The 26,358-nt window shown below is 44.7% G+C and overlaps 1 protein-coding gene across 1 annotated transcript in view; it reads left to right on the top strand.

Annotated features, from left to right (window-relative positions):
* MBTPS2 (membrane bound transcription factor peptidase, site 2) overlaps positions 1-26,358 on the top strand; it is a 114,040-nt gene that overhangs the window by 62,509 nt on the left and 25,173 nt on the right. The gene's annotated exons all lie outside the window — the stretch shown is intronic.

The following is a 26,358-nucleotide window of genomic DNA, read 5'->3' as shown; positions in this document are numbered from 1 at the left end:
CAAGACATTTCAGAGTGCCCCACACAGGACACTGTGCCGTGGTGCATTGCACTGTATTTATGTTGTTGAGGTACTTTTCAAAACGCAGTGCATAAACGCTCGCAATGTGAGGGAACAAGTGATGTGAATGGACTCTTTAACAGATCATAAAAGTGGAGGTGGAGTATTTTTCTTTCAAATGGCAGCTGCAAAAATGGAAATATTTCTAGGCCTCATGTGTGGTATAATGTGGAGAAATTTGGAGCTAATGGATTAGATCACACTTGTTAATGAATGGGGGGGGGGGAGGGAGAGTGGGCATGATCCCAAATATTAACCACTTTACCACTGAGTACTTGAATAGTACTGCGGCAAAGTGGCACGATCCCGTCTGACGACGTAGACCTACGTCGCCAGACTCCTCCCCTGTAGGCGGCGCTCGCGCGCCGCCGGAGGTGCGCTCCCGCTGTTTTCATTCAACAGGGATATGCACCAGGCATACATTAACCCCTCCCTCTCCAATAAAATTAACCCCTTCCCTGCCAGTGTCATTTTTACAGTAACCGTGCATATTTATAGCACTGATTACTGCAGTAATGTCACTGGTACCCCCAAAAGGGTCAAAAATGTCAGTCAAGGGTCCGATCTGTCCGCCGCAATGTCGCAGTCCCGCAAAAAAAAATCGCAGATCGCCGCCATTACTCGTTAAAAAAAAAAACACCAAATATGACATAAATCTTTCCCTTTGTTAGTAAACGCAATAACTTTTGCGCAAACCAATCAAAATACGCTTATTGCGATTTTTTTTTTACCAAACATGGGTAGCAGAAAACATATTGGCCAAAAATTTAAAAAAAAATTGGTTTTTACATCTTTTTTGGGGGGAATTTCATATAAAAAAATGTTAAAAATATTGTTATTTTTTCAAAATATACGCTCTTTTTTTGTTTATAGCGCAAAAAGTAAAAATCGCACAGGTGATCAAATACCACCAAAAGAAAGCTCTGTTTGTGGGAAAAAAAGGACGTCAATTTCGTTTGGGTACGGCGTCGCACGACCGCGCAATTGTCAGTTAAAGTCGCACAGCGCCGAATCGCAAAAAGTGGCCCAGACGTAAGACAGCAAAATGCTCTAGTGGTAAAGTGGTTAAATCATTACATTTCAGTATATGTGGCAGTGTAACAAAAGCTCATTATAAAAAAGTGTTATATAAGAGCCAATTAAGTGCTTACACAATAGCAAGTTCTATATCTGGGGGCCAAATTACAGGTTGTCGTTAACCATTGTCTGCCAATTATAGTGATTCCTAGCCTACAGATTGTGCACATCTTAGTCCACTTAGAGAGGGATAATTTCATTCATTTTTCATTGTAATCTGCAGTTTTATATTGTGTAAAGCTCCAGTCTGTAGAAGGATTCCTAGTCTGTACAGCCTAGCTACAATGGTTAGGGATGCTCAGTCTCACCGTTTCATGGCATGTAGCAGCTGAAACACGCAATAGAGAATCCTTCCTGTGCACCTGCATGGACACAAATGTGTTGCTAGCCAAACAAGCTGCTGAAAAGACCTGTGCTTGCAATTCACACTGGAACAACTGCCATTGCAGGTCCAGTTCTCTTCTGAGAATGGTTGCTAGTCAAGCCCTGATGAAGTGGGTGCTGGGACCCCTGAAGCTCGTTGGAATCTTTTTTGGACTGTACCCCTAACTTTTAATTGAATAAAGTTGGGTGTAAGGCCCCCTTCACACTTGTGCAACTTTTCCTGCGACTTGGGACTGCAAAGTCGCATGACAAGTTGTAGCCCATGATTTCCAATGAGTACCGTTTATTTGCTGTGCGACTTGAAGTCACAGTGACTTCAAAGTAGTCCCTGCACTACTTTGGTCCGACTTTGATGCGAATTGAGGTCCATAGACCTCAAGATTACACAGGCATTGCTTTACGTTGCGTGACTCTCTGTTCATACAAGTGTGAAAGGAGCCTAAAGAACATAGTCATAAGTGACAAAAGTATAAGCAAAAAACCTAAAAACAGATGACATCTGTTTATGTCCGCAAAAATGGAAAAGTCAATCAACAAAGAAAAATTCTCAGCTCAACTTACCAACCAGCCTACAACACACTGAATTGTCCTGTCTAACAGTTCACGTTCAAAACAGGGGTTTAGTTTGCGCACATTTGCAAATACATGCATGAGTTGCAGAGGCCACAACAAGGCGCCCCATTATTATGCGCAGTCCTAACTTTATAAACTTCCATAGTTTAGTAGTAGGAGCACATATATATATAAATGGATAGATTGAGGGCAGGTATGTCTAAATGGAAAAGAATCAAAGTATATATCGCTAACATACCGTGGCAGCATATAGTCAAAAATAACGTCCAAACCTTTATTGAGAAGATTACATCGCAATAATAAAGTGCAACGTTTCAGGGCCATGCAGGACCTCTTCATCAGGTATGTGATACTGCTGTGGTGTGATCCCTTTAATAAATGTTTCAAATTTATTTTTGACAATCCCACAGTGTGCTGGTGATTTAAACTTTGATTGATGGTGCCAGTAGTCTTCATCTGGTATCTGCCACAGCATCTGCTTACTCTACGGCCTTTTCCAGGATCATCTGCAATGAGAATATTGCACTTTGTCAAAAATGGAAAAGGACACAAACCTTCTCCTTTTTTTTTTCTGCAGACATAAATAGGATGTAAGCTGATATAAATAGATGTACGTTCATTTACATCCGCTAGCCCATAAAAATACATTGGGGTTCAATCAACATCCACCTAAAAAACTGACAGACTGAATGCTTGTAAGGAAGGACCCAAAGTTGCACAACAGGATTTCTGAAAACAAAAGTCCTGTACCACATTTGAGTGAACTTTCTGACTTTAGCACAAATACAGTCTTTGCTGGATAGCATTAGCAGTTTACTGTATGTTTTTTTTTTTTGTGTTGCCTGCTTTGAACTGAAACTGTAATTTCTCTTACATCCTCGGACAGTCGCCGCCCCTCATATAGTCTTCACCAACCGCCGGTCCGCCATTTTTAGTGTGGGCAGCTTGTCTGGCTTCACTGTGGGCACTCACGCAACATGCTATGTAGTGTATTTTCGCACCTTCCGGCGCCATCTTGTGTGTGACAACGATCGTTCCGAGCACGTCGGCGGCCATCTTGCCGAAGCCTCCCATTAGTTTTCCATAGGCATCCATTTTCCCTTGGCCTCATATAGTCTTGGTGAAGACTATATGAGGGGCGGCGACTGTCGGGGGACTCAGAGAAAGGAATTTTACGGTAAGATTTTACAAAAATTCAGTTTTTAGCCATTCTGGTGGCCTTTTCTAAGGACATTGTCACTGTTGTAGCAAGCCGCTTGCTACAGGGGCACTCATGTAGACTTGATCCCCAGCTAGGACATACATAGCCTGGCTCTGCCCCACTCCCTCCTTACAGGATTTGATTGCCAGGAGCAGGACCAATGGCTCCCACTTCTGCCTCTATGCATTAAAGTAAAAAAAAATTAGGCTTATATAACCTCTGAAAGTGTTACTAATACCAGGACCCCGCATTTACTATATCTGGTCTCCCACAGTGCACAGAACATAGAAATGCATTAGTTTTAGTAAATATAAACTGCTAAATACCTTTTCTCATCAGCAGTTAGAGCAGTCTTGTGACTTCTGTCAGTGTCTGGTTAAAGGTTGTAGGAGGAGTTTTTATTCTACTCTGACTGTCCTATGAGGCTGCAGGACCCCCGACCCTTTGTCTGGACAGTGCTGATTGGCCCTGTGCTGATCACATGCACCCTCCGACGGAAAAAAAAACCTCTAGCAATACACACCAAAGTGAGCATGTGCAACTTGTCCCCTAGCCTCTGGAAGAATGGGAGGATAAAACAGCCTTTTTACACAATGAAGAGGATTAACCCCTTAGATTCCAGAGTAAGTATAACTTACTTTAGTTATATTCCATAGTAAGTATAACTTTACTGCATATACTGACAAAAGTACATGAGGAAGGCAGCGCATGAACCACAACGGGATGCAATGGATAAGGAAGTCAGGTGAACATCCAGTATAGAAAGGGTTAACAATTTATTGGTATTGATAACCGAAAAACAAAGTACATAAAATGCTTACATTCCCCTGGGCTGGAGTGGACAAGGGCAACTGGCAGCAAGCAACATGAGTGCGAGGAAGTCAGTCTCCAAGGACTGCTGAGCAGTGTGTGCACAAAGCCGGAAACCAGCCGGCGCGAGGATGAAAGGACTCCGCTGTAGTTCCGTAGCGGTGACATCAGCCGGACAGGCGCCACTTGTGGGAAAATACCAGCAACCATGGTGGAACTCAAGCTATGTGTCATGGCAACCGTATAGCTTGTGTTCCACCCTGGTTCCTGGTATTTTCCCGCAGGTGGCGCCTGTCCGGCTGATGTCACCGCTACGGAACTACAGCGGAGTCCTTTCATCCTCGCGCCGGCTGGTTTCCGGCTTTGTGCACACACTGCTCAGCAGTCCTGGGAGACTGACTTCCTCGCACTCATGTTGCTTGCTGCCAGGTGCCCTTATCCACTCCAGCCCAGGGGGATGTAAGCATTTTATGTACTTTGTTTTTCGGTTATCAATACCAATAAACTGTTAACCCTTTCTATACTGGATGTTCACCTGACTTCCTTATCTATTGCATCCCGGTGTGGTTCATGCGCTGCCTTCCTCATGTACTTTTATCCATATCAGCACCCTTCCTATGCTCGTTGGCTAGCAGCAGAAAAACAGCTGGGGAGCCTCACAGGCTTATTTCTATCCCTCCACCCTAAAGGCACCCCCAGGAGCACCAGATTTGTGATTATTGCTTTGACTTCTGGACTGGGACTGGATTTTTTCCTATGGCGGCCCTGGGTGCGAATCTCTTTACTGAGCCATTAGTTTGCTAACAGCAGAACAACCGCTGGGGAGCCTCACAGGCTTACTTCTATCCCTCCACCCTACTTGCATCCCAGGAGCGCCTGTTTTTTTTATTATTGCTTTTACTGCATATACTGATTTTCCTGTTGTGGGTTTAGTAACCATGCTTTTTGCATTTTGTTTTAAAATTATACAAACAGGATAAAACTACCACTGTTTAAAGTTCACCTTTAATGACATTTGTCAAAAACATCTCTATACGTTACACGCAGTGATGGTGAACCTTGGCACCCCAGATGTTTTGGAACTACATTTCCCATGATGCTCATGCACACTACAGTGTAATTGAGCATCATGGGAAATGTAGTTCCAAAACATCTGGGTGCCAAGGTTTGCCATCACTGCTACAGCATCCTTGCATCTGTGTTTTTTTTTTTTTTTTTTTTAACCACTTCTGGACCGAAAGGTTTACCCCCTTAACCACTTGCCGTCTGCTCACTAAAGCTCTACTGCGGCAAAGTGGCTCTTGTAGGTCTGACAACGTAGACCTACGTTGGCAGACACTCCCCCCTTCTTGGCGGCGCGCTCCCGCTGTATTCAGTCACAGCGGGAGTCGGGCCAGGGGAGGAGCAGCAGCGATCGTCGGGGAATCCGCCCGCTTGTGTAAACAGAGCGGGCGGATCTCCTAAGTGACAGGCAGGGTCAGATTGCAGGGTTCAGCATAGCTGAACCTGCGATCTGTCCTTGTGTCACTCAGTCACCTCCCCACGCACACGTCAGTAAGCACCAGGCATACATTAACCCCTCCCTCTCCAATAAAATTAACTCCTTCCCTGCCAGTGTAATTTTTACAGTAACAGTGCATATTTATAGCACTGATTACTGTTGTAATTTCACTGGTACCCCCAAAAAGTGTCAAAAATGTCTGTCAAGGGTCCGATCTGTCCGCCGCAATGTCGCAATCACACAAAAAAAAAACGCAGATCGCCGCCATTACTCGTTAAAAAAAATAAAACACCAAAAATTACAGAAATCTTTCCCTTAGTTAGTAAACGCAATAACTTTTGCGCAAACCAATCAAAATACGCTTATTGCGATTTTTTTTTTTTTTTTTTTAACCAAAAATATGTAGCAGAAAACAAATTGGCCTAAAATGATAAAAAATTTTGATTTTTTTTTTACATTTTTTGGGGGGGAATTTCATATAAAAAAATGTGAAAAATATTGTTATTTTTTCAAAATTGTCGCTATTTTTTTGTTTATAGCGCAAAAAGTAAAAATCGCACAGGTGATCAAATACCACCAAAAGAAAGCTCTGTTTATGGGGAAAAAAAGGACGTAAATTTCGTTTGGGTACGGCGTCGCATGACCTTGCAATTGTCAGTTAAATTCGCACAGTGCCGAATCGCAAAAAGTGGCCCAGACGTTAGACAGCAAAATCCTCCGGTGGTGAAGTGGTTAATAAACAGGCCATTTTTTGCGATATGGCACTGCGTTATTATACCTGACAATTACGCGGTCGTGCGACGCTTTACCCAAATAAAAGTGATGTCCTTTTTTTTCTAACAAATAGAGCTTTCTTTTGGTGGTATTTGATCACCTCTGCAGTTTTTTTTATTTTTTTGCGCTTTCTGGAATTCTGGAAAAAACAATTCTGGAAAAAAAAACAATACTTTTTTACTTTCTGCTATAAAACATTCCCAATAAAAAAAAATAAATAAATAAAACATCAAATTTTTTCATCATTGTGTATCAGTGAAGTAGAACAGTTTTCTGTCTGGCATTACCTGCATGGTTGCACAACTATTTGGCTTGTGTCACTTATTGAGGACTGTTCCAGACACTGATAAAATACATGCAGTATGCAGTTTGGTACCGGTTACTGTTTTGTCTTCATTTCAAGGATTGATTTCACTTTAAATACCAGGAAGCTCTAGGGTTTACTTGCAAATTGCCTGGCAACTGCTCTCTGCAGATGTGCTGTGGTTGCTGATTACTGGAGGACTCTTAATGATTACAGAGCTGCATTCTCTCAATGGCTTCTAAGTGATGCTAAAGACAGCCATATACAGTATTAAGGCAGATGCCTCACTATAAAGGATGGCACTAAAACATCTTCCTATCCTTAAGCATGCAACGACCAGCGACAATCATCTGTACTATTTTAGTGTACGAGAAAAGGGGAAAAAAGTTGGAGAACTTCTGTTTACAATAATGAATGCGTCTAAAGCTGGAATGACTCATTATCATGCCTTGGAAAGCACTACATGAGCTGACTGTCTCATTGAGCCAGATGTGGCCTCCTAAATGTTCTCACTCACAACCTACAACCCTATGATAGCTTTATGAATTATTTATTAACCACTTTACCACCGGAGGATTTTGCTGTCTTCCGTCCAGGCCACTTTTTGCGATTCGGCGCTGTGCGACTTCAACTGACAATTGCGCGGTCGTGCGACGCCGTACCCAAACGAAATTTACGTCCTTTTTTTCCCACAAACAGAGCTTTCTTTTGGTGGTATTTGATCACCTGTGCGATTTTTACTTTTTGCGCTATAAACAAAAAAAGAGCGTTTTATTTTGAAAAAATAACAATATTTTTAACATTTTTTTATATGAAATTCCCCCCAAAAAAGATGTAAAAACCAATTTTTTAAAAAATTTTTGGCCAATTTGTTTTCTGCTACCTATGTTTGGTAAAAAAAATCGCAATAAGCGTATTTTGATTGGTTTGCGCAAAAGTTATTGCGTTTACTAACAAAGGGAAAGATTTCTGTCATTTTTGGTGTTTTTTTTTTTTTAACGCGTAATGGCGGCGATCTGCGATTTTTTTTTTTTGTGGGACTGCGACATTGCGGCGGACAGATCGGACCCTTGACTGACATTTTTGACACTTTTGGGGGTACCAGTGACATTACTGCAGTAATCAGTGCTATATATATGCACTGTTACTGTAAAAATGACACTGGCAGGGAAGGGGTTAATTTTATTGGAGAGGGAGGGGTTAATGTATGCCTGGTGCTTACTGACGTGTAGGGGGGGAGGTGACTGTGTGAGCCAGGGACAGATCGGATGCCCAGCTATGCTGAACAGTCCAATCTGTCACTCCCTGTCACTATGGAGATCCGTCCGCTTGTGTTTACACAGGCGGGCGGATCTCCACACTAGATCCCCGGCGATCGGGGCAGAGCAGCGGCGATCGCCGCTGCTCCTCCCCTGGCCCGACTCCCGCTGTGAATGAAAACAGCGGGAGCGAGCCTCCGGCGGCGCGCAAGCGCCGCCCAGAAGGGGGAGTGTCTGACGACGTTAATACTACGTCGTCAGACGATAACGAGCCACTCTGCCGCAGTAGTATTACTGTGAGCGGACGTAAAGTGGTTAAAGGGTAAGTGAAATGATTTAAAGGGTAACTCCACTTTCGTGGGGGAAAAAAATAGCAAATAAAGAAAAAATAATATAGCGTATACAATTGTGACACAAATCATATTGTATTTGAATGTTATTAACCACTTAAGCTCCGGAAGATTTTACCCCCTTCCTGACCAGGGTTTTTTTGCGATTTTTTTTTTTTTACTGCGTGACTTTAACGGACAATTGCGCGGTCGTGCGGCGCTGTACCTAAACGAATTTCACGTCCTTTTTTTCCCACAAACAGAGCTTTCTTTTGGTGGTATTTGATCACCTGTGCGATTTTTTGATCATGCGCTATAAACAAAAAAAGCACGTAAATTTTGCAAAAAATAACAATATTTTTCACTTTTTTTTATATGAAATTCCCCAAAAAAAATTGTAAAAATCAAAATGTTTTAACATTTTCGGCCAATTTGTTTTATGCTACATATGTTTGGTGAAAAAAATCGCAAAAAGCGTATTTTGATTGGTTTGCACAAAAGTTATCGCGTTTACTAACAAAGGGAAAGATTTTTGTCATTTTTGGTGTTTTTTTTTTTTTTTTTTTTTTTTTGCGGGACTGCAACATTGCGGCGGACAGATCTGACCCTTGACTGACATTTTTGACACTTTTGGGGTTACCAGTGACATTACTTAGTAATCAGTTTTACAGTAACATATGCACTGTTACTGTAAAAATGACACTGGTAGGGAAGGGGTTAACTGTATTGGAGAGGGAGGGGTTAAGTGTGTCCTAGGGGCGTATTTCTAACTGTGATGGGACATGTCTACTATTGTAAAAACAGAGATCAACGGTTCTACATAGTAGAACCGTCTGATCTCCATTTTTACACAGGGGAGAATGACAGGCGGCTTGTTTACATAAGCCACCTGCCTTTCTCCCTCTCTACCGACGATCGTAGTGTGACCGGCGGACATCGGGTCCGCCGGTCACACGCGCGGGCTCCTCAGTGAACGAGCCGGGGTGGGCGCGCCCTCGCCCGCTATTGGCTCACAAGCCGGTCACAGGCTAGCGACGTAGATCTACATCACTCTGCCTGGCCGGGGCTGACTGCCGCAGTAAATATACTGTGCGCAGTCGGCAAGCGGTTAAAAATTACCTTTCCTTTTCAATCTACAGCTGTTGTATTTTCTGAAAATGCAATATGACTACCTGGAGCTGTTCTCTTCACAGAATGTGTACTGACACACCCCAGAAACATAACTTCCTGCTTGTGTGATTGGCTCACCAATTTTCCTAGAAGTCTGCCTAAGATACAAGTCAGATTTCTGGCATCCCCTGCAACAAAAATGTCACTTTTGGTGAGATACTTCCAATAGGAACACGTCTTAAGGGATGCAGGCCCATCAGCTTTCCTCAGAGCCCTGCAGCTTCCACAGCTGACAGATAATTATGAAACCACTCCCATTAGACCCACTCAGCACAGAGGAACAAACAATGATTTCTTCAGAATAACCAAAGGAAGGAATCTGCCACAAAGTTTCTTAAAATCCTTGTAACGCATAGAGATCACCCAGAGGGGAATGTTTTTTACTCAACAAAAGTGGAGCTACGCTTTAAGAATCTCACTAAAGAGAGAGAGAGACTATCAATGTATCCTTTCAGAACAAAGTTGTATAAGAGCCCTCCACCCACAATGATATTCCCAGTGTCCTCCTGCCTCTCCAGTGCTCTGCTGGATCTATAACGCTGTGTAAGCTCAAAGCCTAAACACTGTTAAATACTAGGTGTAGATACATTGTTTTTTCTAAATTAGCATAAGGGAAAATCCTCTGTCAACACTCACAGGCACCTATCAAATGTATGGACTATACCTGCCCTTTTCTGCCCCCTCCTCCATTTATAGAAGCTGTACTATAGCTTTCATGAATGAAAAGTGATCTATGAAGGGAGGACAGGCAGATGAATGAAAGGTCTGCCTCTTCCATTCATAGAGCACTTATCGTATATGAAAGTTTCCAGCACCATTATGATGTGAATAAATTAGCACAAGTGTCGTGCAGCACATTAACCACTTAAGGACCGTAAGATTTTGCTGCTTAATGACCAGGCCCTATTTTGCGATTCGCACTGCGTTACTTTAACGGACAATTGCGCAGTTGTGCGACGCTGTACCCAAATAAAATTGATGTCCTTTTTTTCCCACAAATAGAGCTTTCTTTTGGTGGTATTTGATTACCTGTGCGATTTTTTTATTTTTTGCGCTATAAACAAAAAAAGAGCGACAATTTTGAAAAACTTTTTCACATTCTGCTATATAACCTTCCCCCCAAAAAAATTTAAAAATCAAAATGTTTTAACATTTTAGGCCAATTTGTTTTCTGCTACATATTTTTGGTAAAAACAAATCGCAATAAGCGCATTTTGATTGGTTTGCGCAAAAGTTAATGCGTCTACTAACTACGGGAAAGATTTATGTCATTTTTTTTTTTTTTTTACTAGAATTGGCGGCAATCTGCTATTTTTTCGTGGGACTGCGACATTGCCCCTAACTGACATTTTTGACACTTTTGGGGGTGCCAGTGACATTACTACAGTAATCAGTGCTAAAAATATGCACTGTTACTGTAATAATGACATTGGCAGGGAAGGGGTTAATACTATTAGTGATTAAGGGGTTAAATGTAAGCCTAGGGGAGTGATTCTAACGGTGTGTGTGTGTGGGGGGGGGGGCGGTTGGTCTTGTGACATCATAACAGAGACATGTGATCCTATATAGCAGGATCGCATAACCTCTGTGATCACTTCACGGAGAATGACAGACGGCTGTGTTTACATCAGCCATCCATCCTTCTCTGTCGGCGGGGGGGAGATCGCGAGTGGCCGGTGGTCATCGGAGCATCCTGTCACACGCACTGGCCCCCCGGCTGACGAGCGGGGGCGGGAGCGTGCCGGCGGTGGCATGCGTTCGCCCCCTAGAGTCTCCTGAGAGAGCAACGTAGTACTCCGTCGGTTTGCCCAGGAGCGGCCACCTGCCACAGTAAATCCGTCAAGTGGTTGACAAAGCAGATAGACCTATTTCAGGACTATCTGCAATACCCATGCCAGCTTCCATTACAGAGCGACAAGAGAAACTTGTGAGGGTTCTGGGCCTACTTAACAAGATGATCGTGGCAGTTTTCAATATTAAAAGCTGCTGCAGATCCCGGCAAGATTGTTCCTGGCTCATCAGATGTAAACAGTAACCTGGCAGATAACTAACTTGTGCCTCTCTGCCTGTGCAGTGAACATGCTACACGGGCAGAGCCTGCATATAGGACGCAGAGGGGGAGGAGGCAGGATTATCAGCTTTACTTGGGCAAAGGGGCCAGAGCAAACAGCTCCAGCTTTGCCTGGCGTAGAGATTTCATAGAAAAAGGAGCAGGTCCTTCCTGATTAACAAAGAGACTTGAATCCCCTTTTGTTAATTAGGTGCAGGATCTTAATCGTTTATGCCTGTGGTGCTTTTTTTTCCCCCATACATTTGAATTTTATCTTTAAAGTAATAGGAAATCGGTGCAGAAATAAAAACGGTACCGTGACCTTAAGGTACCCCATAGCGACAGTTGCCTGACTGTTCTCTCTGCAGACTGACTTCCCTGAGGGTGGTCAGATTATCCTTGCATGAATGAATGCCCTTTTAATTCTAGGGGCATCTTCATATGGAGATTACATGCAAGAATAAAACATTTGTTCAATAATATTTGCTCATGTTTGTAACCGAGTTCTTTTTCTTACAGCTTTCTTGAAAGCTTTCATGTTGAGTAATTAAACTACAGATGCCTTAAAGGGAATTTGAATTCCAACCTCATGTGCTTGCTTTCCTAAAATTAAATGTATAAAAAAATATTTTTAGTTAGGTAACTGAACTATTTTGTAGGTCAGGGTAAAATAAAAAATAATCCTTTAAGGAACCTACAAGTACAGAAAAATTCCAGTTTTTCCAGAAATGCACTCAGGTTGTAATGTGTACGGTTAGCTTTAGAAGCGGACTACAATTTCCTTTAGATCTGCTGACAACTATGTAGTACCAGGGCGTGCCTGATTGGATTAAAATTGATTAGATAGCTGCGTGGATCCTAATATTACATAGTTTTGATAACTATACAGGGGATTGGACAGTTGATGTGTGTGATGAACTTAAAGCGCTATTACGGTAATCCCAAAAACAAAACTTTAATATATTGCGGCTTACCAATCTTTAAATGTAGTGGCTGCATTAACAGCTTCCTGCCTAGCCACCTTACATAAACAGCCGGACGGAATAAACGCCGTTGTGAGGGGACATACCTATACCTCGCCCCGGTCTGGGCACAGGAGCATGGCCTTGGGGATTGGCCCTGTATCATGTAACCACTGGGACCAATCACAGTTAATAGTATAAAACAGTGGCGGTCATTCATGTCATTATTTACTACTGATCTCCTATGAATGGTCACAGAAATCACACGATACAGGGCCAATCACAGCAGCCCTGTGTACCATGTGATAGCTGTGACCAATCGCGCAATAGCTGCAGGAATGCAGCTGAACAGTATCAAGAATGATTGCTTACACAGCCATCGTGGCTGTATAAGCAATCACAGAGTAAAAAGAAATCTCATTCACCTTCTCCCAGAGCAGTACAGTGTCACTATGCACTGCATTGTTTTGATGACAGTATGTATATAAAAAAAAAAAACATTTTTTCCCCAGTCGTCTTCCAGGACAGCCCTTGAGAGATGGAGCTCCTCCTACCAGATCGGAAACACATTGCCATCAGCTCTTTAAAAGGCGGTCCCTCAGGCACCTGGTCAGTTTTTTTGTGTTTCCTCACTCCGAGGAGACATGTTGCCACAGCATGGCCTCGGGTTCCCTCCACAGACGTTGGAGTTCCCCGTCCCCCCTCTCTCCAGGGCCCAGTGAGGGAGAGGGCAGCGATGACCGCACACCAGCGGTGGATGCGGCGGGGCCGCTCGGCGGCCTCGCTGTATACAAACGTAAACCGGAAGACGCGGGGCGTCACTTCCGGCGGCGGTGACGTCATCGCTGTGCGCCGGAGGTCATGGGGAGGAACCACCTTAGAGGGCTGGATGAGCTCCATTTCTCAGGACTGTCTGGGAAAAGGTTTCCAAGCATTCGGACTTGGCCTTTGAAGACATGGGACACCTAGGGGATCCCATGGACAAAAGAAGCGAGGTCATCTTAAAGCGTTCATGGGACACAGCTATGGCCAATTTAAGACCAGCCTTAGCCACAACTTGTGTGGCAAGAAATTTTTAATTTTGGCTAAAACAGCTACAGGAGCACCTAACGGCAGGTACCCCGAGAGAAGAGATGCTAAAATCCTTCCCTATGCTTTTTAAAGCAGTAGGCTTTATTTCGGATGCTTCAACGGAAGCAGTAAAGTTGTCAGCCTGATCGGCGGCACTTTCTGTCTCAGCCAGAAGAGCACTATGGCTCAAAACCTGGTCTGGAGACACAGCCTCAAAACTGCGATTATGCAGCATCCCCTTTTCGGGAAAATTCCTTTTTGGCCCACAATTGGACGAAGCATTAGAACGGACGGCAGATAGAAAGAAGACCTTTCCGTTCAAGAAGAGAGTTTTTCAGAAGAAAACTTTTCGTCCCTATAGGGGACAGGCCAGGGAAGACAGAGGTCGCCCGGATACGGGAAGACCGAAGAAGCATTGGACAGGGCAGAAGGGAAAACCGAGGGCAAATGTGCTCTTTAACCCTCCTGGCCAAAATCCCAAGACCCAGTGACGCTGGAGGCCAGGTGGGAGGGAGGTTGGAGAGATTCCTCCCCCAATGGCTAAAACTAACCTCCAACAGTTTTGTCAGGGGAGTCATCGAGAAGGGTTATGCGTTGGAATTCAGCAAAATTCCCCCCTCGAGATTGACAATTACCAAACTACCCAGGGACCCAGCAAAGGCACAAGCCCTGCCACTACTTATAGGAGAAATGGTAGACCAGAGGGTCTTAATTCCTGTACCAAAGCAAGAGGAAGGAAAGGGTTTCTATTCGCATGTGTTTCTAGTGCAGAAACCCTCAGGAAAATTCCGCTTGATATTAAACCTGAAGCCTCTGAACGCGGCGATAAGGTACAAAAAATTTCGTATGGAGTCAATTTACTCTGTAAGGAATTTGCTCCAAAGGGATTGTTTTATGGCAACTATGGACCTAAAAGATGCCTATCTCCACATCCCCATAAGGGAGGGATCCCAGAAGCATCTACGCATAGCATTAAAGATTGGGGAAAAAATCCACCATTTTCAAAGCAGAGCTCTTCCGTTCGGACTCTCGTCGTCTCCAAGGATCTTTTCCAAAATCCTGGCAGAGGCTCTGGCTCCGCTACGACTGAGGGCCATAACTATAATCCCTTATCTAGACGACCTGCTGTTCATGGCTCCCACCAAGGAAAAACTGATCAAGGATCTAGTAGTGGCTCAGGATTGGCTTACCCATCTAGGATGGATAATCAACATCGAAAAATCAAATCTCATACCTTCACAGGAGATACTGTTCCTGGGATATATCATCCGCTCAAAAGAGCAGGTAATGATACTTCCAGAGGAGAAGATCAGGCGCATAGATCAAAGAACAGCAGAACTGCAGACCAACCTTCCAAACTCAATAAGAGAGATTATGTCAGTACTTGGGCTCATGACAGCTTCCATCCCAGCAGTTGGGTGGGCCAGATTCCATCAGAGGCCACTTCAAGCCTTCCTCCTACAGAACCTCGGGAACAAAGAACTAGAGGACAAGGTCCTTCTTCCAGTAGGAGTAAAACAAGAGCTATGGTGGTGGAGAAACCATACCAACCTAAACAAGGGACTGTCATGGACAGTTCAGATTTCATGCATCCTAACAACGGATGCCAGCAGCCGGGGATGGGGAGCCCATCTAGGGAGTCAGTGGACACAAGGAGTCTGGTCTTCTTCAGAGAGACACAATTCGTCCAATTTCAAGGAATTGAAGGCCATAGAGAGGGGAATCGCAGCCTTCCAGGAGCAACTCAGGGGCCAGCACGTACAAGTAAGGTCGGACAACATAACTTCCGTGGCATACCTAAACAAGCAGGGAGGGACCAGAAGTCCCACCTTAATGAAGGTAGCACAGGAAATCTTTCTCTGGACAGAGAAGAATTTGGAGTCCCTCTCAGCGGTACACCTCAAGGGTACTCAGAACAACCTTGCAGACTTTTTGAGCAGACAACTGATCTCACAAGAGGAGTGGTCATTAGACCCCGGAGTCTTCTCACAGATAACATCCAGATGGGGTTATCCAGAGATCGACTTATTCGCCAACAAAGCGAACACCAAACTACCAAATTTTTGCTCGCTCAATCCTCGAGATCAGCCGCTGGCAATAGATGCGTTTCAGACCGCATGGACTTTCAGACTATGCTACGCCTTCCCCCCTCTTTTTCTAATCCCAAGGGTCCTAGCAAAATTCAGGACAGAACCCACTACGTTAATCCTGATTGCGCCATTCTGGCCGAAGAGGGCTTGGTTTTCACTACTATTATCCCTGACAGATCAACAACCATGGATGTTACCCTCCAACCGGAACCTGCTGTTGCAGGGACCAGTACTTCATCCCAGACCAGCCATGCTAAACTTGGCAGCCTGGTATCTGAATCGGACATCTTAAAATCTAGAGGGCTCTCTGACAGGGTGATCAAAACCTTGCTACAGAGCCGAAAGCCAGTCACAAGAGCTATTTACCAGAAGGTCTGGAGGAGGTTTAACTTGTGGCTGGCGCAATCCAAAAAAGGAGAGTCGGACTCGCCTACAATTCTGGAATTTCTACAGGAAGGTATTGACAAGGGCCTGTCCTTAAGCACTATTAAGGTACAGATTGCTGCCCTATCAGTTTATTTACAAACTTCCTTACAACAGGATCCCCTCATTAGCAGATTCTGCAAGGCAATTTCTAGGCTTAGACCAGTACCTTGTCGTAAGTTTCCGACTTGGGACTTATCTATCGTATTAAGGGCGCTTATTAGGGAACCCTTTGAGCCATTATCAGAGGCTTCCTTAAGAACGATTACCCTGAAGACAGTCTTTCTTATCGCTATAACCTCCGCTCGCAGAGTTAGCGAACTACAGGCCCTTTCTGTTAGAGAACCCTTCATACAGATTCTTGAGGATAGGGTCATACCCAGGACCGACCAAACGTTTATACCCAAGGTGGCCTCTACCTTTCACAGAAGCCAGGACATAATACTACCCTCCTTCTGTAATAGGCCATCCAATGACAAGGAAGAACAACTACACCATTTGGATGTCAGAAAGTGCCTTATTGCCTACTTAGAAGCCACAAAGGGCTTCAGAACATCTGAGTCCCTGTTTATCCTGTTCTCAGGAAAACGCAAGGGGAAGCAGGCTTCCAAAGGGACCATAGCCAGATGGATCAAGATGGCTATCTCAGAGGGATACAAAATCTTGCACCTAGACCCGCCAGAGGGACTCAAGGCACATTCCACAAGGGCACTAGCCACATATTGGGCAGAAAGAGCCGGTGCTACCCCTGAGCAGATTTGCAAGGCCGCAACGTGGTCAAGCATGTCAACATTCGTCCGACACTATCGTCTGGATGTTTTGGGTAGCCAGGATCAGGTGTTTGGAAGGAAAGTCCTCCAAGCAGTGGTCCCCCCCTAAAAAGAACTGGGTGAGTACTTGTTAATTCTCTCAAGGGCTGTCCTGGAAGACGACTGGGGAAAAATCAGAGTTAGAACTTACCGGTAACTCTGTTTCCAGGAGTCTTCCAGGACAGCAGGTTCCCACCCTTTTGCTTCTACATTGATAAAATGAATTGATGTACTGTTACGTACTGTTTTAACTGTTTTTCAGCTCTGTCCTTCGGTTCTTGGATAAAACTGACCAGGTGCCTGAGGGACCGCCTTTTAAAGAGCTGATGGCAATGTGTTTCCGGTCTGGTAGGAGGAACTCCATCTCTCAAGGGCTGTCCTGGAAGACTCCTGGAAACAGAGTTACCGGTAAGTTCTAACTCTGATTTTTTTTTTTTTACATACTGTCACCAGAGCAAGTGCAGGTGCTCTAATGTGTACTGTTCTGGCAGTGATCGTGTATATTGGCTGGCTGTTTTGATATTACTATAGGCCATAGCTATACAATGTCACCGAATTGGTTGCCATGGACGATGGTCCCCCTGAGGGGTCCCGGTCCTCCACGTTGAGGGAGAGGAGGAGAGGGAATCTTCCTCCTCGGTAGCGCAGGAACACGCTACGATGGATGCTCTCATGGGCGTCATAACAGAAACTCTATCTTAACGATGAGCCAGCTCAGTCAAGTGAGCGGTCCGTTTTGCTCGGGTTCCGCAGACCCCAGACAGTCGGGAAAGGCATTTTTCCTGCTCGGTGGATTTTCACGAGATTGTGAATGGCCAGTGGCGGCGCATTTAGCGCATGTTGGTGGTGCCTAAGTGTTTTTCCACCCGCTCTGTTTTTCGGAGGCGGCAGACGAATGTTGGTTGGTGTCCCCAAGCAGGGGATTACACTGTGTTTAGGCTGAATAAGTCCACCTTGCTGCCGGTAGGGGATTCCCGGTATTCAGGGATCCAGCTCATAGGCGTGTGGAAGCGCTTGCCAGCCACTTTTATCTAGTGGCGTGTTCCGTGTTGCAACCTGTGTTTTGCCTCAGTGTTGGCCTCTCAGGCGCTCATGACATGGTGCAAGGGGCTTCGCAGCAGGATCAGCTCGTCCACACTGCGAGCTTCCTGGGCGACGCGGCCTTGGATGTGGCTCCGTTGGTCGCCCGGTGGTCGGCGGCCTGGTTAAAGTGCTGGTCGGTTGACCACGCGTCCTAAAAGACGGTGTCTGAGGTCCCCTATGAGGGGAGTCGTCTTTTTGGGGTAACTCTAGATGAGTTTATTACAGGGCTCACGGGAGGTAAGAGTACTCGTCTGCCCCAGGTCACCAAGAGAGAGCTCCCCCGCACACGGAGGGGGCCCTCCTTCCAGACTCAACATAATTGCCTTTGGGACGCAGGAGAAGGGTAAACCCTTCCGCCTTCCCGGTGGCCATGAGGAGCCGTGGTCGGGGAAGCCAAACGCCGGCCAGTCTGGTTCGGCAGCCCAGTCCACCTCTCCCTAAAGGGAAGCCCTCCCCGTTGTCAGGGTGTGGGGACGTATGCTTTCTTTTCAGGAACCCTGGTTTTCCGGCATTCAGGAAAGGTGGGTTCACGAACCAATTCCTTCAGAGCACAAAATCGAGTTGATCTCGCCCCGCAGACAGATTCCTCCCATCCATTCTTCAGCTGTCCCCTGATCGTCTCAGAGATCTCATGGGGGCTGTGCATGGTTTGCTTGCACACGGAGTCATTGTACCCGTTCTTTTTCGGAAAAATTTTTCGCGGTTTTTACTCTAACCTGTTAACGGTGCCCAGGAAAGAGGGGACGGTGTGTCCGATTCTGGACTGGTAGTCCCTGAACCGCGTTGTGCGGGACGTTCAGGATGGGATCCATCCGGTCGGTGATGGCCTCATTGAGGCCTGGGGATTTACTGCATCCATCGCCTTGCAGGATGCGTATCTCCACATCCCTATTTTCAAGGGTCATCAGAGCTGCTTGCGCTTCGCGGTGGCTGGGGAGCATTACCAGTTTGTGGTGTTGCCTTTCGGTTTTGCTTCGGCTCCCAGGGTTTTCACCAATGTGTTGGCTCCAGTTTAGCTTTGCTGTGTTTACGGGGCATTGCGGTCCTTGGTTGCCTGGACGACCTCTTGTAAGGTCGAACTCATGTGTAACCTTGGCAAAAGATCTGGCTGTGAAGGTTCAGACACTTCAGGAGTTCAGGTGGGCCGTCAATTTCAGAAGTCGGCACTGACTCCCTCTACTCATTTCCAGTACCTAGATGGTCCTGGACTTTGTCAATCTCGGGTCTTCCTTCCGGAGGACAAAAATCGGGACTTTGCGGGAGGAGATCAGAGCTCTCAGGAATGACGATCTCTCCTCTTTGCGGACCTGCATGCGGGTTCTGGGACTGCTGGTCTCGGCCTTCGTAGCAGTTCCGTTTGCTCAATTTCACACCAGGTCTCTGCAAGGGGAGATCCTGGACAGGTGGGACAGGACACCTCAGTCCTTGGAAAGGAGTATTTCCTTGAGTCATCCGGGTCGGATCTCCTGTAGTGGCGCTGGCCGCTGTCCTTGACACAGGGTCGGTCCTTCAGACCTCTGTTATAGATGGTTGTCATCACGGATGCCAGCCTGTCGGCCTGGGGAGGAGTTCTGGGCACGTTTTGTGCCCAGGGGACGTGGTCGGCGGGGGAGACTTCGCTACCGATCAACGTCTTGGAGCTCCGAGAGATCAAGCTTTGTCTGTTCCGGTGGTCACCTCAGCTTCAGGGGTGTCCGGTGCGGGTACAGATGGACAATGCCACGGCTGTGGCTTATATCAATCACCAAGGGGGCACGTGGAGTGCCCAGGCGACCACGGAAGTGGCGAGATTCTGTCCTTGGCCGGATCGCAGGTACCTGTGTTCTCGGCCGTTCTTATTCCGGGTGTGGAACTCTGGCAGGCGGACTATCTACGTCACCAGACCTTGGACCGAGGGGAATGGTCCCTACATCCGGAGGTGGTTCACCTCCTGTTAGCCCGGTAGGGGACCCCGGGCGTGGATTTGTTTGCGACCCGTCTCCACAAAGTGGTGGTAAGGTTTATGACCAGGGCTCGCGATCCTCTGGCAGACGCCGCGGACGCGTTGGTGGTGCCTTGACACCACTATCGGCTACTGTATGCCTTTCCTCCGATTCCACTGTTATCCAAGTTCCTCCGCAGGTTGGCGTCGGAACGGATGTCAGTCATTTTGGTGGCCTCGGACGGGCCTCGATGGTCCTGGTACGTGGACGTCATTCAGATGGTCGTCGAACCTCGATGGCGGCTTCCGCTGCGAGACGATCTGTCTCAAGGACCGATCTTCCATTCTGCTTTACACTTGCTGGCTTTGTCGGCATGGCTGTTAAAAGCCAGGTCCTGAGGGATAGAGGTCTTCCTCAGGCGGTCATCCTTAGCTTGTAAGGGGCTCGCAAAGCCACTTCAAGGAAGTTTTTTTCCGCAACACCTGGAAAGTGTATATCGCTTGGTGCGAAGTGCATGGTTTTCACCCTCGTTCCTTCTTGGTGGCGAAGGTCTTGGCCTTCCTGCTGAAGGGCGTGGATCAGCATCTGGTGCTGACTGAGGCCAAGTGTTCGTTGTCGGCCTTGGCCGTCTTGTTTCAACGACCTTTGGAGTCGCTTTTTTTGGTCCGCACCTTCATTCAAGAGGTGCGGCATTTGGCTCACTTCGAGGGGAGCTCTCTTGCTTCCATGGGACCTGAATTTGATTTTTGTCAGTGTTACAATAAACCTCTCTTTGAGAAAATCAGGGAAATGTCTCTGTCTGTGTTGTCACAGAAAGTTCCTTTTCTGGTGGCCATCACGTTGGCTCGCAGAGTGTCTGAATTGGCGGCCTTGTCCTGCCGCTCTCCTTATCTAGTACTTCAAAGAGATAAGGTGGTTCTGCGACCGAGTCAATCTTTTCTTCCCAAGGTGGTTTCTTCCTTCCACCTCAATGAGGATATCAGGTTGGCTTTGCTGTGCGCACGGCCCAAGCATCCTAAGGAGTTTGCTTGCTTTCTCTGGATTTGGTCCGGGCGGTCAAGGTCTACCTGTCCGCCACGGAGTCGATTCGGCAGTCTGATTCTCTGTTTATTCCTGAGGGACCTCGGAAGGGATCGGCTACCTCCGCAGCGACCATTTCTAAATGGATCAGACAGACGATTGTTCAGGCCTAGTCCATCAAGGGTCAGGTTCCTCCTTTCCCGGTAAAGGCTCATTCTACTCGAGCCGTTAGTGCCTCTTGGGTTTTTCGCCATCAGGCGTCTGTGGCTCAGGTGTGCAAGACGGCGACATGGTAGTCAGTGCACACTTTCACAAAGGTTTACAAACTTGACATTTTGGCATCTTCGGATGCTTCTTTTGACCGCAAAGTTTTGAGTGCGGCAGTTGTTTGAGGGGACATTGTTTTTAATGTCTTTCCTTGCTGGGATGTTTTTTCTGGGTTTGTTCCAGTTTTTTTTACTGTGGGCTCAGGTTGTTATTAGCCCAGTTATTTGCGTTACCTTCTTATCTGGTTGCGTTGCTTTCCCACCCCTCATACCTGCACTGCTTTGGGACGTCCCATTAGTGAAGGCTAATATCATTGGGCGGCGACTGTCAGAGGACGTAAGAGAAAATAGAATTTTTGTAAGAACTTACCGTAAAATTATTTTCTCTGAGTCCTCTGACAGTCGCCGCCCCCACCCCTCTGGTTTTTGGATCCTGGGGGTTGTTGCCTTCTGGTACTGCTTGCTACGAAACTGAAGTAATATCAGATTGGGTTCTGGTAATGGCTGAGGGATGCCCCCCTAGTGGCGTGCTGAGGTACAAAAGTTTTTTTGTATTAACCTGATAATCGATTATCTGCCTAGCCTGCTCCTGCAGAGTGCACCATTACCCATTAGTGAAGGCTAATACCATCAGGCGGCGACTGTCAGAGGACTCAGAGAAAATAATTTTACGGTAAGTTCTTACAAAAATTCTATTTTTTGGTATTGTAACATCCGCTGTGTAAAGCACCACTCCAGAATGCCCCCATCCTCTCTGGTCTGAGATTTCACAGATACTGGCTGTAAAGCAGGCCATAGATGATATGAATTTTCTTTCCTGCAACCCAGAAAGTAGCTCTAGGGGAGGGATTCCTCCATTGACACGAACTGTATTGATGGGGGAATCCAGCCATTGTGTTTTCCTAGCAGGGGGCATGGGGAGCCGTCCCTGCCAGAACACAGTGATTATTGCTAGCATGCTTAATAATCGCGTAAAACTCTTGCATGCTGGTTGTACCCAAGTCAATCCACAATCAGCCTACCCATACATGGTTTGAATCTCAGGTGGTTCACAAGGACCAGCCAAGATTCGATCCATGTCTGGGCAGGCTGATTGTAACCAAGTCGATCCATCAAACTGTCTATGGTTGGATTAGGAGCCAGTCCTCGCTCTATTGTGTCGGAATGTCTGTGCACAAACCCATCATGTGACTTTTTAAAAAAAAAATCTTTATTCCATGCCTGTTATCTGACAGTCCCTGCAAATAGCCACACCTCTCTGATACATTTTACTATGATTGGCCTTGGTGGGAAAATTTTAGATGACAGACTTGAAATAATGCTTTTCAGATTTTTTGGTGGACTTACACTTTAACCTGGCAAATATGTACAAATACAGCAGAGGAAAAACCTTGATGGACGTTTATTGATCCCTTTGTTGTCATCATGAATGGTACTTTTGTAGCTGTAATCGATTTAAAGCAATGCTGCTCACTTCCCCTACTAATTTTAGTCTGTTCTCTTTTTATGAATAATGCAGCATTTGCCATGTATAATTTATTATTGCTGTATAGATGAGACAAGCTTTGGATGATTACTCATTTATTTTATGTAAAATTTACATTAGACTACAAATTTATGATTAAAATAGCTTTATATTAGAAAAACTACAGAAGGGTTGGTAAGAGTGCAGCATGTCCATGCCCAAGTATAGAGACTATTATTCTCTCTGCTTGGGCCCTGAGCATGAGCAAGAATATAATCTGCAAAACAGAACCAGAACAGAACAAAAAAAAAGTGTTTCCTAGCCCAAAACCCCCCCCCCCTTTTTTGTAAACCCTCTTAATAATTCTAACCCTCCCTCAACCCCTGACTTTTACCTTTCCTTAAATAATAACTAAACCCACACAAAATTGCAATATTTTGCAGCCTACAGTCCTTAGCTGTGATGGCTGCATTCATTTTTTTTCTTTATTTATTTATTTATTTATTTATTTATTTATTTTTTTTTTTTTGAAGCAGAAAACCTATTCTGCAAATACAGAAAATATTGTCCCTTCTTGTTGCACAGAAGAAAATCTTCCTTCCTAGCTATCTTCTGTAAACTACCAATTCCCCTGTCCCTTATGTAATGTAGATGAAAAGGTACAGACATGTTTGTAGTTCATATCAGGAGAGCAGCCTAGGTCGACAACCATGACTCCCTCCATAGGTACAGCAGAGGAGCAACGTAGCCACCCAGGGAAAAGAAGTGTTATTTGCTGGATCCAAAGGTGAATATAAAGCAAAACAAATGTATCCACTGCACCTAGGATGATGCAGTCAGTGTTAATTTCACCAACTAAATTAAAGTGGTTGTAAAGCCTGAAGGTTTTTTACATTTATGCATTGTAAAAAACCTTCTGTGTGCTGCTCCCCCCACAGCCCCCCCCCCCCTAATATTTACCTGAGCCCCCTCTCGATCCAGCGATGTGCACGAGAGACTCTGCTGTCTCGGGACTCCCTCTTCTCATTGGCTGAGACCGCAAAGGGCGCCCGTTGGCTTCCACTGCTGTCAATGACAGCCAGTGAGCCAACGGGGGGGGGGAGCGAGCCGTGGCTCTATGTATCTTTTATAGACACATAGAGCAGCAGCTCGGGAGCGAGCACGTAGTGGTGCCCCCAGGGAAAAAGGGAAAAACCACTGCACAGAGCAGGTAAGTATAACATGTTTGTTATATATTTATTTTTTTAAACCCAAGCTTTAATATCACTTTAACACTATTTTATTCAACTAAAACAATTCAGATTACTAAAATACGACTAGAACTAAAATGGCATTAGAATCAGAAGACTAATAGATATAGTGAAATTGTAATGCATTATTTAAGCATTTCTCTAGAATTTCCAAACTAATTTTATACTCCTGGAGTAAAAAATCGAATAACATGTTATTATTTATGGTATTAATCTTTGAACATGCACTACAGACACAGATTTAGCCATTGTGAAATATAACTCAAACTTTAATACCATAAATAATATGTTATTTGATTTTTTACTCCAGTAGTAAATAATGACTTTGGAAATTCTCGAGAAATGCTTAAATAATACATTACAATTTAACTAAACCCATTAGATTTTAGTAAACTAAAATTATTTTAGCTGACTAAAATATACTGGGGATTTTAGTCAACTAAAATGCAGCTAAAACTAAAACAATTCAGATGACTAAAATAGAAATAAAACTAAAATGGCATTTTAGTCAAAAGACTATGACTAAAACTAAATTGAATTTTACGTCAAATTTAACACTGGCTGCAGTTTATTCCATTTTGAATTTAGATTTAAATGTATTTTTTTTTTTTTTTTGTGGCATACACACCTTGTTTTTCTCTTGGAGCCTTTGCACTAAAAGACCCCAGCTGGGGGATCCCCTTGAGCATTGTGCTTACAATCTATGATGGAAGGCCCTGGGGGAAGGGATTGGAAATTAAAGTGGTGCTTAAAAGTACACTTCTATCTCCGCTTGCTGAAAACAGATTGCATTCTGACTAGCAGGACAGCGTTCTGGAGAATTATTTTGGATTACTTCATACAACACAATTGCATCCGGTTGGGTCTCTCCAGGACAACCACTAGGTTATTGTCCCCAAGGTTGTCAGCCACTTCTCTTTTAGAGAAAAGGTGGAAAATAATAATCCTTTTTTATGATTGCATGGTGCCAGACATGGTCCAGGCTAGAGCTGCACGATTCTGGCCATAATGAGAATCACGATTTTTTTGCTTGGAATAAAGATCACGATTCTCTGTGTAACATCTTTTACATTAAAAAAAAAAAAAATTGGGATAACTTTACGGTTTTGTTTTATTTCTTTTATTTTTTTATTCATTAAAGTGTATTAATTGCTTTTGAAAGACTGCTGCACAAATACAGTGTGACATAAAAATTTACAACAATCACCATTTTATTCTGCAGGGTCTCTGCTAAAAAAAAAAAATATATATAAATGTTTGGGGGTTCTAACTACTTTTCTAGGAAAAATAAACTGATTTAACTTGCAAGCAACAAGTGTAGGAAAAAGGTTTAGTCTTTAAGAGGTTAAACTTCCTTCCGGCAGAGGGAAAGAAAAGATACAATGTAATCATTTGTGTTTACAGTTCAGTGGGAGACTAATGCTGATAGGCTTTGGCGGGAGGCTCTTTTTTTTTTTGACCGCTTCTCCCTCACAGCTATGTAAAGAATCGAGCAAGTGTCATGTTAAGATCGTCAGGGGGAGTGAATCGCGATCTCAATTCTGTTACGATTAATCGTGCAGCTCTAGTCCAGGCAGGTAAAAGAACCGTTGTTTTTTTTTTATTATTATTTTAATAAATAAAATATGCTTTTACTTTCATTTTTACCTTCTGGTATATGAGTTTTAAAATGTAAGGGTTTACAAAAACTATGTGACTAATTAAATTGGAAATTCACCCTAAAAGAAGAAGTTCCACTTTAACACCCCCGTCTCTCAATCCTCTCTCACTTTTGGAGGTTTGTTTTAATTTTGGGGAGCGGGTACTTATGGGCCATACACACTATACAATTGTCTTTAGATTTTTTCCTTTAGATTTACCAAAACCATATAATATGAGGTCAAATCCAAACACTTTCAATTTGTATGCAACCAGGCAGGCCCTTGCACTACATAGAAAAGGTAAATCTAAAGGAAATCAAGTTGTATAGTGTGTATCCAGCCTTAGGTTTAGCAGGTACTCGCTCCCACTTCCACTCTGACCACCTAGATGATTGGTGCAGAAAATCTTTAACCCTCAAAATGCCACACCACTGCTTAGCAGTGTTGCAGTAGGCCCTATTCACTTGAATGGCTCAGGTCCGGTGGCGATATCACCTGCTGATGCTGTAATCTGTAATCCCAGTGTGTAATCTGTTATGGTTTAGGCCCCTTTCACACTTGTGCATACAAATTTGAACATCAGAGTTGCATGACATGTCGTTCCCCATGTTTTCCAATGATATCCATTCATATATGCGCAACCTAAAGTTGCAGCAACTTCAAAGTAGTTCATGCACTACTTTGGTCTGGCTTTCATGCAACTTGAGGGCCATAGACTTTATTGGTAACCCTCAGAAGTTGCATGAAAACATACTTGAATGTTATACAATGCAACTTGTGTGCAACAGTTGTCCATTAAAACTGGTCAAAGCCAAAGTCTTATCCAAGTTGCACCAAATTTGCACTCCGAAGTCGGCCCAACTTT

This window comes from Pelophylax lessonae (genome assembly GCF_965119305.1).
Source record: "Pelophylax lessonae genome assembly, chromosome: 2".
Taxonomy (NCBI): Eukaryota; Metazoa; Chordata; class Amphibia; order Anura; family Ranidae; genus Pelophylax; species Pelophylax lessonae.
This window is presented reverse-complemented; position numbering and strand designations above follow the sequence as displayed.